Source organism: Parasteatoda tepidariorum, chromosome 6 (genome assembly GCF_043381705.1).
Source record: "Parasteatoda tepidariorum isolate YZ-2023 chromosome 6, CAS_Ptep_4.0, whole genome shotgun sequence".
NCBI lineage: Eukaryota > Metazoa > Arthropoda > Arachnida > Araneae > Theridiidae > Parasteatoda > Parasteatoda tepidariorum.
The window spans coordinates 53,655,319-53,668,485 of NC_092209.1; the positions used below are offsets into that span (position 1 = coordinate 53,655,319).

The window sequence follows — 13,167 nt, forward strand, 5'->3', positions numbered from 1 at the left end:
TGTATTGATTTTAAAATCTGACTTCTTTGATTTTTTCTAAAAAAATCAAAAAAATCACGAACCCTGCTAATTTAGCAGCATCAATTGCTGCTTATTTTTGAAAATTAAATTTTTTTTTTAATAATATTACAGTGTTGAGCATAATCTTGTATCTATTTACAATTTAACAACTCCCTGAAAAATTATTTTGCAATAACCGGACCCTATTTGCACAAATTCACAAAATCTGAACCCTGGTTGAAAGAATGTGAATTAACGTTTATTTTATATTCACAAATTACGAGTAATTTTTTTTACAAAAACAGGACCTTACACAAAATGTCTGGACAGACCCCTGTTATGTAAAAATCATTTCCTTCAAAACTTAAATTCGTTTATTTGAAAAAAGAAATGAAACAGTGGAATGTTGTGAAATATTTTTTAACTTGTTATTTTTGTTTTATACCAAAATTACACGTAAAAAAAATATTTTTTACGTGAGACAAAAAAATTAGGAATTAAAGGTTTAAGTAATTGAAAAATAAGTAATAATTCTTTTCTATAAAACTGTTACTAGTTATTGCAGTTTTTATTTTTATTTATGTTTGTTTAAAAAATTTTATTTAATCCAATGTTAATATCAATCCAAGTATTTTTTGCGTTATATCCTTTTCTTCAACATTCCTTTTTAAATTTTTCCCAAGCAGTGTTATTTTCTGTTGGTAAATTTCCCAAATATCCGAAAATCATTCAGAAATAAGTAAAATTTTATCGATTTGTCATCACTGTTTAAAACTATGTAAAACGCATATGGTTTTCGAAACTTGTAATTTTTTTCTTTCTTCTTTAGCAATTCTTTCTCGTTCTATTAGAGTCACTTAGCACTATAATATATTTTTTCTTTTGTATAAAAGATAATGGATATTTCGAATATCCATTATCATTATTATATAACCTTGAAAATATTTTTCAATTTGTGTTGAACTAAATATTGATAATAGAATCTTGTATTACTCTTAGTGACCAAGCATGTTTTCCGTCATTCGTATTTTTCTAAATGATATTTGAATATTTTTAAACATTTAATTGCATTGCAAATGTTTTAAAACCAGTTGAAATATCATCTAGAAAGGGTGTTTAAGTATGTTTTTGAATTAAAAATACAGACAAATTGTTATTGGGATTGTGAAATGTTAAATACGATCGAAAATAATATAAATTTGCACTAATACGCTGCTTCTTGATATTATGATGCCTGTAATTATTCGATTTATCTGCCATAAGATTAGTTCTTGCTTTTTTATGCGGTCGGGATAGCCATGTTGGCAGGGCGCTTGACCCACGTTTGTGAGAACGTGAGTTTGAATCCAGCCGAAGACTCCCCGTGAAGTAAATGGTTACTGGTGCACTTTAAATCTGTGGGATCACAAAGCCCTCTATTTTCCCATAACAAATCAAAACCTCTGGGGGTACTGATTTGGAGATTGATCGTTCTCTGGTTCAGGTCAAAATTACGATCTTTAGATGAATGAATGGATGTATGGATGGATCCACCCAATAAACTGGTGTGACGTATGGGTGCGGCAGAAATCGAATTCTTGGCCATAGACGGCGCCTCTGAAAAACAAGAACAATCGCACCCCCTCTGCCTTAATGGCCGATGACAACAACATATCATTGATATGAACCAAGCTTATTAATATGTTTTTTAAACAATAATTAATGTGCTAAAGTCGGGAATGGAAATGAAATTTCCTTAAATTTTAAAATTAACGAATAGAATAATGTAGAAATGTTTTTTTTTTTTTTTTTTTTTTTTTAAATTTTATTTTTACTTCTTTTTCTTCTTTTTTTTATTCGTGGATAAGAGAGAGAGTAAAAATTGTTGATTTTAGCGAATGATGACCTTCTGTTCTATTTCGGATTTTAGGTCAATATCATTTATTGTTGTTAACATAATATTGATAATAGTAGATAGCGAGAGATTGACAAAAATCTTTTAAAAAGAAAACATTTTTTTTTTTTTCGCTTAGGAAATTAATTTCAACTGTTCAAAAGTTTATCAGAATCCCCCCCCCCCTGAATATTGTAATTTTGTCTTCAATATTTTTTACTCAGGTGGATCAATATCTTGTCGAGTTATAGTTCCATTTAAGTGAAAAAGTGTTTGATAAAAGTTTTCTCTTTTTAATCATAACGAAGAGTTTTAAAAAACTCTATAATATATTTATTTAAGTAACTGACTTCTTAGTGGTATTAAAATAGAGCTCTTAATATTTTTTCTACTCTGAACCCACGTAATTTATAGATGCTATTAATCATCGATCTGTCGCAACCACTAAATACTCTAAATGGAAAAAAAAAAAAAACCTTTATTATGATTAATATCGACATTATCTTTCGTATGATTTAAAAAAAATATTGTATATAGTTAATAATAATATATTCATAATTTTGTTGGTAAAAATCATTAAAAGAATTCATTTTTCTGTCACAGTTGTCCTCGACGCTAACAGAGAAAGAAAAGAAAAAGGTTTGTGAAACTGAAAATTTTCGAAGCACATTATTAAAAAAATTTAAAAAATTTGTCTTGACATTTTATACATCTCAAGTAAATGTGCATTCGGCTAAACAGTGATAGTGAAAGTAATATTTCCTCCGATTATGTTTTTAATGATGTTGATTTTTTTCTCTCTCCCTTAGGTTTGAGCCTGGAGACTTGTCTTATGGTTGGCTGGGCGAGTTCTTCTCAGACAATTTTCTATGTATGTATTTTTATTTCCTTCCTTTTTATTTCTTATGTATGTATGTATTTTAATTTCTGCACTGCAGCTCTGCCTGAAATAGATTAGGTGTCCCTGCCCGCTGTCACCATGGCACCCACTAATCTTTTCACCTGTGCCCGTAGCTGAGCGACTAAAGGTCTGGTTTCTTAGGACAAGCGCCTTATCTGGGCGTCAGCGGGACGTCAACGTCACGCTGACGCCAACAAAATACTGGTTTGTTAGCTCAAGGCCTGGTTTCTTAGAACTAACGCCTTATCTGGGCGTCAGCGGAAAGTTGACGTAGATCTGACGCAAAAAAAATACTTTTTTGTTAGCTCAGCATGAGCAGTCGGTCCAACGCAGACACTATCTCTCATTGCGCATGCGTTAATAACGTAAACAAATATTTATTTTGAATTTGTATTGATTTTGTTATTGTCGACCAGTGTTTTAGAGAACAAATAATCACTTTGTCCAAGAAAAAACACATTATAGCTGAGCTAAATGAAGAGTGCTATGTTTAATGAAGAAGCTATGTTTAATGTCAAAATCAAAATCTTGGCTGATTTCAATGTGCTGTTGGATGTTGTCCGCCATTGCTTCTGTGGTTAACGTCACGTTGTAATCCAACTGCAGTTGAGTTGGACGGTAATTGTAGTTCAAGATGAGCGTACGATGACGTATACTATCAAACTCACAAATGGACCAATCAGAGGTTAGCGCTGATTTCCAGCTGACGGCGTCCTGTCCTAAGAAACCAGGCCTTTAGATAAAATATTTCAGTTTTTATTTATGATTCCCAACTAAAAATTCTCCGAGAAAAAAAGAGTAGCTACTGTCCGATCGGTAATCTAGAACAGCGGTACCCAAAAGGTGTTTGGATTCCGCAGAACAGGAAATAGAAGAGCCCATAAGCAGAATATTTTCAAATGTTCTGCAACAGGACTTATTAATTTATACATAAATTCACAGCGAAAAAAAGTCAACTTTCGTTAAAATACTATATTTTCATTTATTAAAATACAGGATCATACACAGATACACAACATTATTTTTTAAATCAAGGCAAACATTCTTGATTTGTTACTTTTTCAATCACTTTTGAAGTACAAAATTTTTTTAATGACGATGATGAATTATTAATAAAATGACTATGATATGAAGGTCCGAACATTAAAATAAGAGCTGCCTTAAATGTCTTTCGAAGGGACAAGTACCCAGATGGTGCACCATTTGCAAACACAAACATTCGCTGGTCTGTTGTTCCAACAACTTCTTAATCTCCATCGAAAGCATTTGGTCTTTTAAAAACAATTCTGTCAATCGTGAATCCCCACGATTCACAAATTGCTTCACAAAATCTTAGAATTTTAATTCTTTTACGGCTTGCTTTCGCAGGAAAACGCTGTCACTTATTCAAGATACAAATTGTTCTGCAGGACTTCATTTGTTCTGCGACGTGCGTCACAGTTTTAGGCACTTTCTGCTTCTGGGTAGAAGAGTAACAGGGGCTTCTAAGTTTAAAATATTTTTTAATCATTAATAATTATTAAATAAATGATCCCAAGAAACTGAAGCGGTAAAATATTACCTGATTAAAAACTTCATTCGCTTCAAAAATGTACAAATAAGAAATAGCAGTCGATATGTTTCAAGCGCTCGAAAACAGGCTCCTATTTTCAAGACTTGCCAGACGCGAACGAGAAGAAGCAAAAGTAATTAGAAATATATAACAAAAAGTTGCCAACGAAAAGTAGAAAAATATAGGTAGGAAACATAACTAGAAAAGCAATAGTAACCGAGAAAGAAAAATATGAAAATTGAACAAGAAAAACCACACTGGCCGAGAGGGGCAAATCAGGGTAAAATGGAGAGGTGGTGAAGAACAAATTCATATATGAATTCTGAGGTGGAATTAATTTATATCCATTCAATAATTAAAAAAAAACAGTTTATTTATATTCAATCAATAATCCATAGTTTATTTAATATTTCGTTTACGTGAACAAATGCATGTAAAATGCCAACAAAAAAGTAGCGATTTTAAAAAGGAAATTTTTTTTGTTCAATAAATAATATATTAAATAAATTATGAAAAATAAATTAATTTATAAAAAAAATTAATCAGTATTTCATATCGAGCGCTCGAATTTCAGTATTTCATATCGATTCAAATTAAATTAACTAAATTCTAAAATAAAGAATTACGTTTTTTTTTTTTTTTTTTTTTTTTTTTTTTTTTTTTTTTTTTTTTTGTAACCATTTTCTACGTTTCTAACAGTTCTTTTTTGAAAAGCATAATTCAGCTCATTTTATTTATTTTCAGCATATGCATACACCAAGAACAAATTCATCTCATTAAATTCTTCAAATTAAATATTTTAAAATAATTAGTAGATTTTTTTTCTATTGTTAGTATATTTGCAGTTGCTTATGAACTTTTAATTTTATGGCTGACAACTTTCTTAGCTTTTTGGGAAAATTTGTTCTAGGGAGTTAAGTTTGTTTTAATGTATTGTAATTCTTTGTAATTATTTTAAACACCACTGCAAGTAAAAGATTCAGAAGTTCATATGAAATATCATTTTTTCATCTCTCTCGGTGAGGATTTTAAAATGTTGGCAGAAAAGCGTTAGTTTTTAATTGTTTACCTTTCTATAAAATATTTTGCAAAAAGCGTGGTAGTTGGCAGTCCTGTATACCTGAAACAAATTGAGAACCATTGATCTAGAATGTGTTCTTGGCGACATTGAAGTTGGGTACCCTAAGATTTTAAAAGAGTTTGCAAAAATTCTTATATTTCTCATATTTATAAATAAGTGCTTTTGAACTTCTTTTTGTAAAAAAATGAAGAGCTTGCAGTGAAAATTTTTTACATTTGCGCGCGCGAATAATTGTCTCGTTTTAAAGGTTTCATCTCATGGGGACGATCAGTCGTTTGGGGATTGGGAAAATAATAAATAATATGAAAATAATAAATCATATTAATTTAATTTTTAAAACTTAAATAATATGAGTGTTTTACAAGTTAGTATCTTTTCGAAACATATAGAATTCAAAATCGTCAAATGAACTGTCATTAATAGGAAGTTGGTCTGATTTTGTGGAATTCTAGAATATTTCGGCATTTTTTTGACAAAATTATACATTGGCAATTTCACACTTAACATTTTAAGATGGTAAGGCATTTTAGTTCTGCTCATACCCACCTCAAAGTTTTTCGAATAAAGGAAATTTTGTATTTTTAGTGAGCAGGTTTTGTGTTTTTAGTCATTCTTTACTTTTTGTTGAAGGTCCTGTCTATGAATTAGTAAAAGGTCTACTCTTAATTTTCTGACTCTTTAGTTGCCGTAGAATTGAGTTCTCACCACCACAGTTCTGTTCTTCTGAATATGCAGGAAAAAGGATGTTTTCCCTTTAAGAAAAAGAAAAAAAATTTTTTTTTTTTGAAATGTAGTTTTAAAATTAATGATTTAAAGATGTCATTGAATCGCCTTTCTCTAGAAGTTTGTCCGTTTTTACCATACAATAATCTATGAAAAACTAGTTAACAGACCTAAATTTTCTAGTTCACCTTTGAGTTGCTCCATGGTCGAGTCAAAGGGGAATTTAGTAATTATATGAATTTCATGACTCATTCGTCCTTGAATAAAAAATTTAGTGTAATCAAATATTTATGCAAATCTAATTAAATATTTCTTTTAAGAATAATTATAATAATTATTTTAATATTTATAAAATAAATTAATTTGTAGTTAGAGAAACGAACTTCTATTATTATTTATATTTTTAAATTTTAAATAAACAATTATGTAACACACTTAACATCATTATATGTTATGTATCATTTAAAAGTATTATAAAATAGGTTAAACTAAAAATACGTTTAAAATATTAACAAGAATTATGAGGTTATTCATTTTAATACAATTTCAAAATAAATAAATAGAAGTTTCTAGTTGTAAAGGTATTATTTGTATACTATTACACAATAAATGTAATTATTGGAATTTAAAAATTTGTTTTGCTCTTCATATCATTTTGTTAAATAATATGAAGTGCGAAGAGTTTCTTTTTATGAAACTTTAAATTGATCCTTATAGATAAATTAATAGTTTAAGAAAAGATTTAATTTCATTAGAATAGAATTTTAGTTTTATTAAATTTAACCTCCAAGTCCCGAATTGAATGGAACATTAAATTCATATAATTATGAAATTTTGCTTTACTTTCCGTGCTTTTTTTTTTTTTTTTTTTTTTTTTTTTTTTTTTTTTTTTTTTTTTTTNTTTTTTTTTTTTTTTTTTTGTACTGTTGTCGTTTTTGATGATTTTTTTCTTCTTTTTTTCGATTCGATCGATTCAATTCGAGACGTTGAGACAGAATTTAATGTAATAAAATATTTATTCTTATTCGAATAAAATTTTATATTTTTCTAAAAGAATTAATCAGTGAAACTGATAACAATTTTAGAACTGCTGAGGAATCCTTGCCAATTTGTTAAATTATTGGATGAATGAAGTGGGGAAGGTTCCTTTCTTTAAACTTCAAATTAATTTACTACATTAACTAATTTTTTAAAGAAATATCTAATTGCGTTAGAATAATAATTTAATTACATTATTTTCGGGTTCAACGGCCCAAAAAAAGATCATTACAATTACATAATAATTGTATGGTGCTTTTGTTCTGGTACTCTTTTATCCGGTGCTCATTTTTCGCTAACCACTTTTACCGTAGAATTGAGAAACAATAATACATTAAAAGTACGCTATTTATTACAATTTTTGTTTAATTTTGAAGCATTGCTTAGTGAACATGTTTTATAGAATAATTTTGCATTCGGGCTTCAAGAAGAATTTATAATTAGTCATCGTATACAATACTATTTTTTAATTGTATACAAAGTCCTATTATAATGAAATCAACATACAATTTCTATATTTTTTCTCTCTAGAATTAAAAACGATATGTTAATTTGAAGTGTTAAAATTGTTTTAAACGTTAACGAGTTAATATTGTTTTTATATTTAATACAAAAAATGGTAGAAATAATCATACATTTTATTGATATGTATTCATTATTTTCTTTTCATTGTTTCGTTTTTCTTGTTTACCTCTTTATTTTCAGATAAGTTATTACTAGTGTATGTTCTATTGTTACAACTACGTCAGACGAATTTCTTTTTGCGTTGATTATTCCTTAGAAACTAGTTGCAATAGTTATTTACGAACGTCGATGTTCGTTCGATGCAAACGAATTTTCGAAAATGACGTTCATTGTACTCATTTTATCGTTGCCAGGAAACCTTTTAAGTTCAGCTTTATCGTCTTTTCAATCCTAGATAATGTTTAGTACTTTATTTTTTCCTCTATCTCTGACGGCGTTAAATCTTTGCGTGACGTTTAAGGATCTTAATAAATCCAACTGGTAGCTTCAAAGGGCGAGTTACAAAAGAAATTCACACTCTACTTATTTATTGATAAATTTTTTTAAACTGCAAACGATTCTGAATGCGTTTTTGCGATCAGAAGCAATTTGACCTCTCAACTCGCTTGTTGCAAGGCCCAGACCATGAGGGCGGATAAAGGAGAACGGGGCTTTTTTTTATTATTATTTAAAGTAGGATCTGATTGTAATTTTGCAATCTGAGCTTGACAGTTGAGTTGGACAAGGGCGATTGTCCTTCCCCTCTTTTTCTCCCTCCCTGCTTTCAATGAGCCCCCTCCCTACGAAGCACTAATAAGTTCTCTGGTTTTATTTGTTGATTGTGGAGGGTGAGGCCGAAGCCGCATAACTTCGCCTCTGTACTGATAATCTTCTAAAGTTGTTCTCCAGAGGACAGCAAAAGTAGAAGCCGTTATCTGTGAAAAACAGATGCACTGGTTGTTTGTTCCATATTTTATCTGAGAGAGAAGTGCTTTTTATTTTATTTTTTAATTGTATAGGCAATATCAGTTTTGACGAAGAAGGTTTTTGACGTGCAAAAATGAGCGCTTGTTCCTAACGTCTAAAGTCTAATGCTCCCTCTGGAGTACTTTTTTTTTTTTTTTAAATATTTTCATCGAGGGTGAGCAAAAAGCCCTTATTTTATTTGCTTAAAGCTAACATATATTTTTTTTTTCTTAAATGACCTTAGAGCTTAGATACACACACTTTTCCCTTTGTTGCGCTCCCTCCCCCATCTTACAATTTCTCATTTTAAACTTCGGAAAATTTCGGCATATCAACATTAATCTCCCCTAGTTTAAAATAACTTCTTTTTTTTTCTGAATTGAAATTTTTTTGTTAAGAGACAAAATATAACTAGAAAAGTTATTTTGGAATAGTAGATAAAAAATGTGTCCCAAATTTTAACATTGGGTCAATCTACCTAAATGAATAAAGCCTTTGCTAAATTATTAAATTAAATAAAAAATTGCTAAATTGCTGCTAATCTGAGCTCTGCTAGAGTTAGCTCATTTAATAAAAAATTATTATGAGAATAGAAGCGAAATTGTTTTTTAAACGATATAATTGCATTGGTCTAAACCAACATGAATATTTATATTTTTTGAGGAAATAGTTATTTCTGCGGCCTGGTTTTATTGTTTTTTTTTTCTACCGTTAACTTTTAGGTTATATTTTATTCTTTCATTCTGCTATAAGATAAGTTCCGTGAAATTGGATTAGCAAGGAAATAATGCTGATTAATTACGTTGGTAAATCAGTGTTTCCAAATTCGCTGTCATTAGAAACATGTTTTGTCAACGATTATTGAAGAAAAAAAATTGTGCTTATTTTCTAATAGCTTTTGAGTATATTTTTCTTACATGTTTATTTTAAACTTATTTATTATTATTTTTTGAGATTTTTTTATTTTATTGGAGCTACGTTTTAATATTTTTATTAGTTAAAATTACTTAGTTTCTGATATCATTTACCCTTAAATCGATAAGATTGCTCTGACTAAGCTATATTTTTATTATAAGAAAACTATATTTAATTTGAAGAAAAACGTATCATAAACTTTGCCTCAGTGTGTGTCAGATTTGTCTTAATCTGAAAGTGGTGAACTTCTAAGTTCTGTGACGTTTCAGGCTAAGAGACTAAACTTGCAAGGACAAAAGATTGCACGAGAAAAGACTTAGGAAAAGTTAAGCACGAAATAAGACTTACGACAAGTAAAAATTTGGCTTTAAATTATGCTTTTGCAGCCAACAACTTAATGTAAATGAAATTTTCGCATTGATATTTATCACCTTTTTTTTTATTTATTTGTTAAATTGTTTGAATTTAACAGCAATTCAAAATAAATTAAATTTTTTAGCAATAATAATTGTCTTCCCCTTTCACGGCCTCATATTTGGTGTAATTAGCTCTTGATGAGTTTCGAAATTATTTGGTTTTTGTGGAAATACTTTTTAAGCCTTAACAATTATGAATTTTGCTCATATTTAAAAATGGTTTCCTATTTAAATATGTTTTCTTCTTTTTTTTTTTTTTAAACAGCATTTAACAGATCTGACTTAAAATATCCTCAGTGATAGACGGATCATGAGTTAGAATCCCCTTGCCGCCAGGATAACTATGGGAGGTTTACCTTTTCAATGTAACACAAATGCGTGTTAGTTCTATCCGAAAGCTAGCTTCTCCCAATGCTTAATTCAAGAGTTTCTTTGCCTTCTGGGTTAGGTTCAAAATTACAAGGCTACCGAGTTGAATATAGAGCTAATAATTGGGTCAGCTGTTTAATAAAATAGAATAAAATTATTTATATCACTTTTACATTGGTCAATATTTTTGTTCGTATTCGATATTTATCGTTGTCAATGATATCGTTGTCATAATTTTTTATATCCTAAGAATACATTTTAAAATATACTAGTTATAGCGATATTGACAAAAAAAAAAGGATATTTCGCGATATATCGTTCAGCTCTACTCTCCGTATCTATTGATTTCAATACTTTGTGCTCTGTCGTCAGTTTTAACTAAAGCCAAAAGTACCGTTTTCCTGCTCGACCAAAACTTGGTTCTTTCAAGGGAAAAAGGAGGACGTTATCAAAACAGCCGTCTGCCTTCCTTTTCCAAGGAAAAACGCTAACTCCCAAATGTCGTTCTTAGGCACGGAAATGCCGTCTAGCTTGCCGTTTCCCCTCCGCTGGTGCGTTTTTATCATTTCCCCCGTGCCTACCGCTGCATTTTCAGAAGCCCAATCTGAAGAGGAAAGGCAACCGACCCCATTTTCATTTTGTGCTCAGAGAGTCCTACCATCTGCGAAATAAAAGCTCTGGAAACTGCAATGGAGACTTTTTTTTCAGCAGTTTCGATGTTGAATTCCCTCTTTTTTGTGGACGGTGACGTCCTTTTTTTTTTTCTTTTCCATTTTATGCTGGGGGGGGAGACGTTGAGACAGAATTTAATGTNGAGGGGGGGGGGGATTTAGTGCAGAAACGCCCATCATCCTTTATGGTGTTGACAAGATTTTAGAGGGACAGGAGAGCGCACCTATCCATCCAAAAATATAACTTATTGTCCCCTCCTCGTCATAATTTCTCTTTTGTATTGGGGAATAGTGGTTATTACCTTTCTTTTTTAATAATCCTTTTGTTACAGCGTGTTAATGGTTTATTTATTTACTCGAATGTTTTATCCCCATAAACAATGTATATATGTTGCACTATGGAATTAATAAATAAAAATTATGCTGTTCTCTTAACTGAAAAATATAATTATTTAATGATTTCATCGCTTGTGAACATTTCTGTAAGGAATTAGAAATGAATAAAAAAGAAATTTTAAGTAAAGAATAGCTGAAATTGGAAACAAGGAATTTAGCTTAAATTCCAGAATGACCTAAATTTTTAATTTTTTAGTGGTAGAATTATTGGAGAAATTCTTATTTTCTACCCCCTCCCTGATTAATGTAATTCCCCGAATCAAAAACGGAATTCTGGCCTACACGAGGTTTGAATCTAACGCTCATTATCAATAGTTTCATAGCGTTAAATAGTTTTTCCCCTTTCGCTACTGGTATTTCAAAATTTCTTTTCATTATACCGAATAAAACATTTTGAGGTATAGGTTTAACGTTTTGGTTAAATGTATATCAATTATTTCTTTTCTTCGAAAAGTTTTTTTTTGGTGCCTTTTTTATGCATTTACATATGTTATATTTATTTAACAATAAGTTGATTTAATATTTTTTTTTAGAAAACATTGCATTATGGAAATCCCAAAACTGTCTCTTCAGTATTAAGCAAACAGTATTGCATTATAAACATTTATGCTTAGTGATTCCACTCAAAAGCGTTTTTGTTTCAGAGCGCTACAAAATGGCAACCCAAACATACTCATTCAAATAGTTTCAGCATTACGCTGCGATAAAAAGTTTAACTGTTAGCTAATTTGGGAGTTAATCGTTTTATTTATTTTTTAAATTGAAGTTCATCGTAATCGTTTGGTTTTTTTCAATGGTGAAGAATAAAATAATCATTTCAAATTGACATGGATTATCTTCAATCTTTTAATAACCACCAATATTTCTAAACTAATAGAAGAATAAATTCGTATAACAAAATGAGATAAACGTATGCAAATAAAAATATGACAGAAACACTTTTTATGAATAATATAATAACAAATCTAAAATAAAAATATTTGGAATTGATTAGAAAAATTTAAATTTCTGATAAATGTGCAATATAAATAAATTTCGAAATACTATTGAAAATTCTCGCAATCGAATCTTTAATCAATAATTTTTATAGCAAAAAATCTCAACCTCAGAACTATAAATCACATGGAAATATTATTCATTCATGCTGCAAATATAATCGTACAGATTTAAACAAAAATATGACTGAGACACTAATTTATAAACCGTTAAGTGTCAAATATTCTAACCTACCATATGGACTAATCGTTTTCTTTTAGTGTTGCTAGAGGGCGCAGAAATCCGCTAGGCGAGTAGAAACTTACAGAAAAGCGTCGTGATGACGTATAAATGGTCCTATCGTTCATGTTAACTGATTGCAAATGTTATTCTTACAGTTACCTTTGTATTGTTATAAACAGCAGCATAAAATAAAATGTGTGTCGTCATCAAGTATATCTTTTTACTACCTGATTCATTTCAAGCTATGTGTTCGTCTCGTTTATTCTTCTAAATATTTTTTATTTTTAATTTATATCATCAGTTACAAAAATTGGAGAAATTTGATAAAATCTGTAATAGCCAGAAAGTTTATTTTCAGTGTGTTTCTGACCATCCTGACGTAATCAATGAATCATAGATTCTAAAACGAGACCCCTACTTAAAACTTGTTCGTGAAAATAAATAATGGTAATTATTCACCATCATCATTAAGGGTGGCTGCACTATAGTTAACTGTCTGTTAAAGTCGTAAACTTTTTGGAAAAAAAAAATAATAATATATATA

At 29.7% G+C, this 13,167-nt stretch overlaps 1 protein-coding gene across 2 annotated transcripts in view; it reads left to right on the plus strand.

The window, feature by feature from the left end:
* The window catches only part of LOC107444082 (homeodomain-interacting protein kinase 2), a 96,981-nt gene that overhangs the window by 25,321 nt on the left and 58,493 nt on the right, over positions 1-13,167 (plus strand). For both annotated transcript variants that reach the window (XM_016058156.3, XM_016058155.3), the window contains exon 3: positions 2,683-2,744. The gene's annotated coding sequence lies outside the window, so the exon portion shown is untranslated. The remainder of the gene's footprint in view (positions 1-2,682; positions 2,745-13,167) is intronic.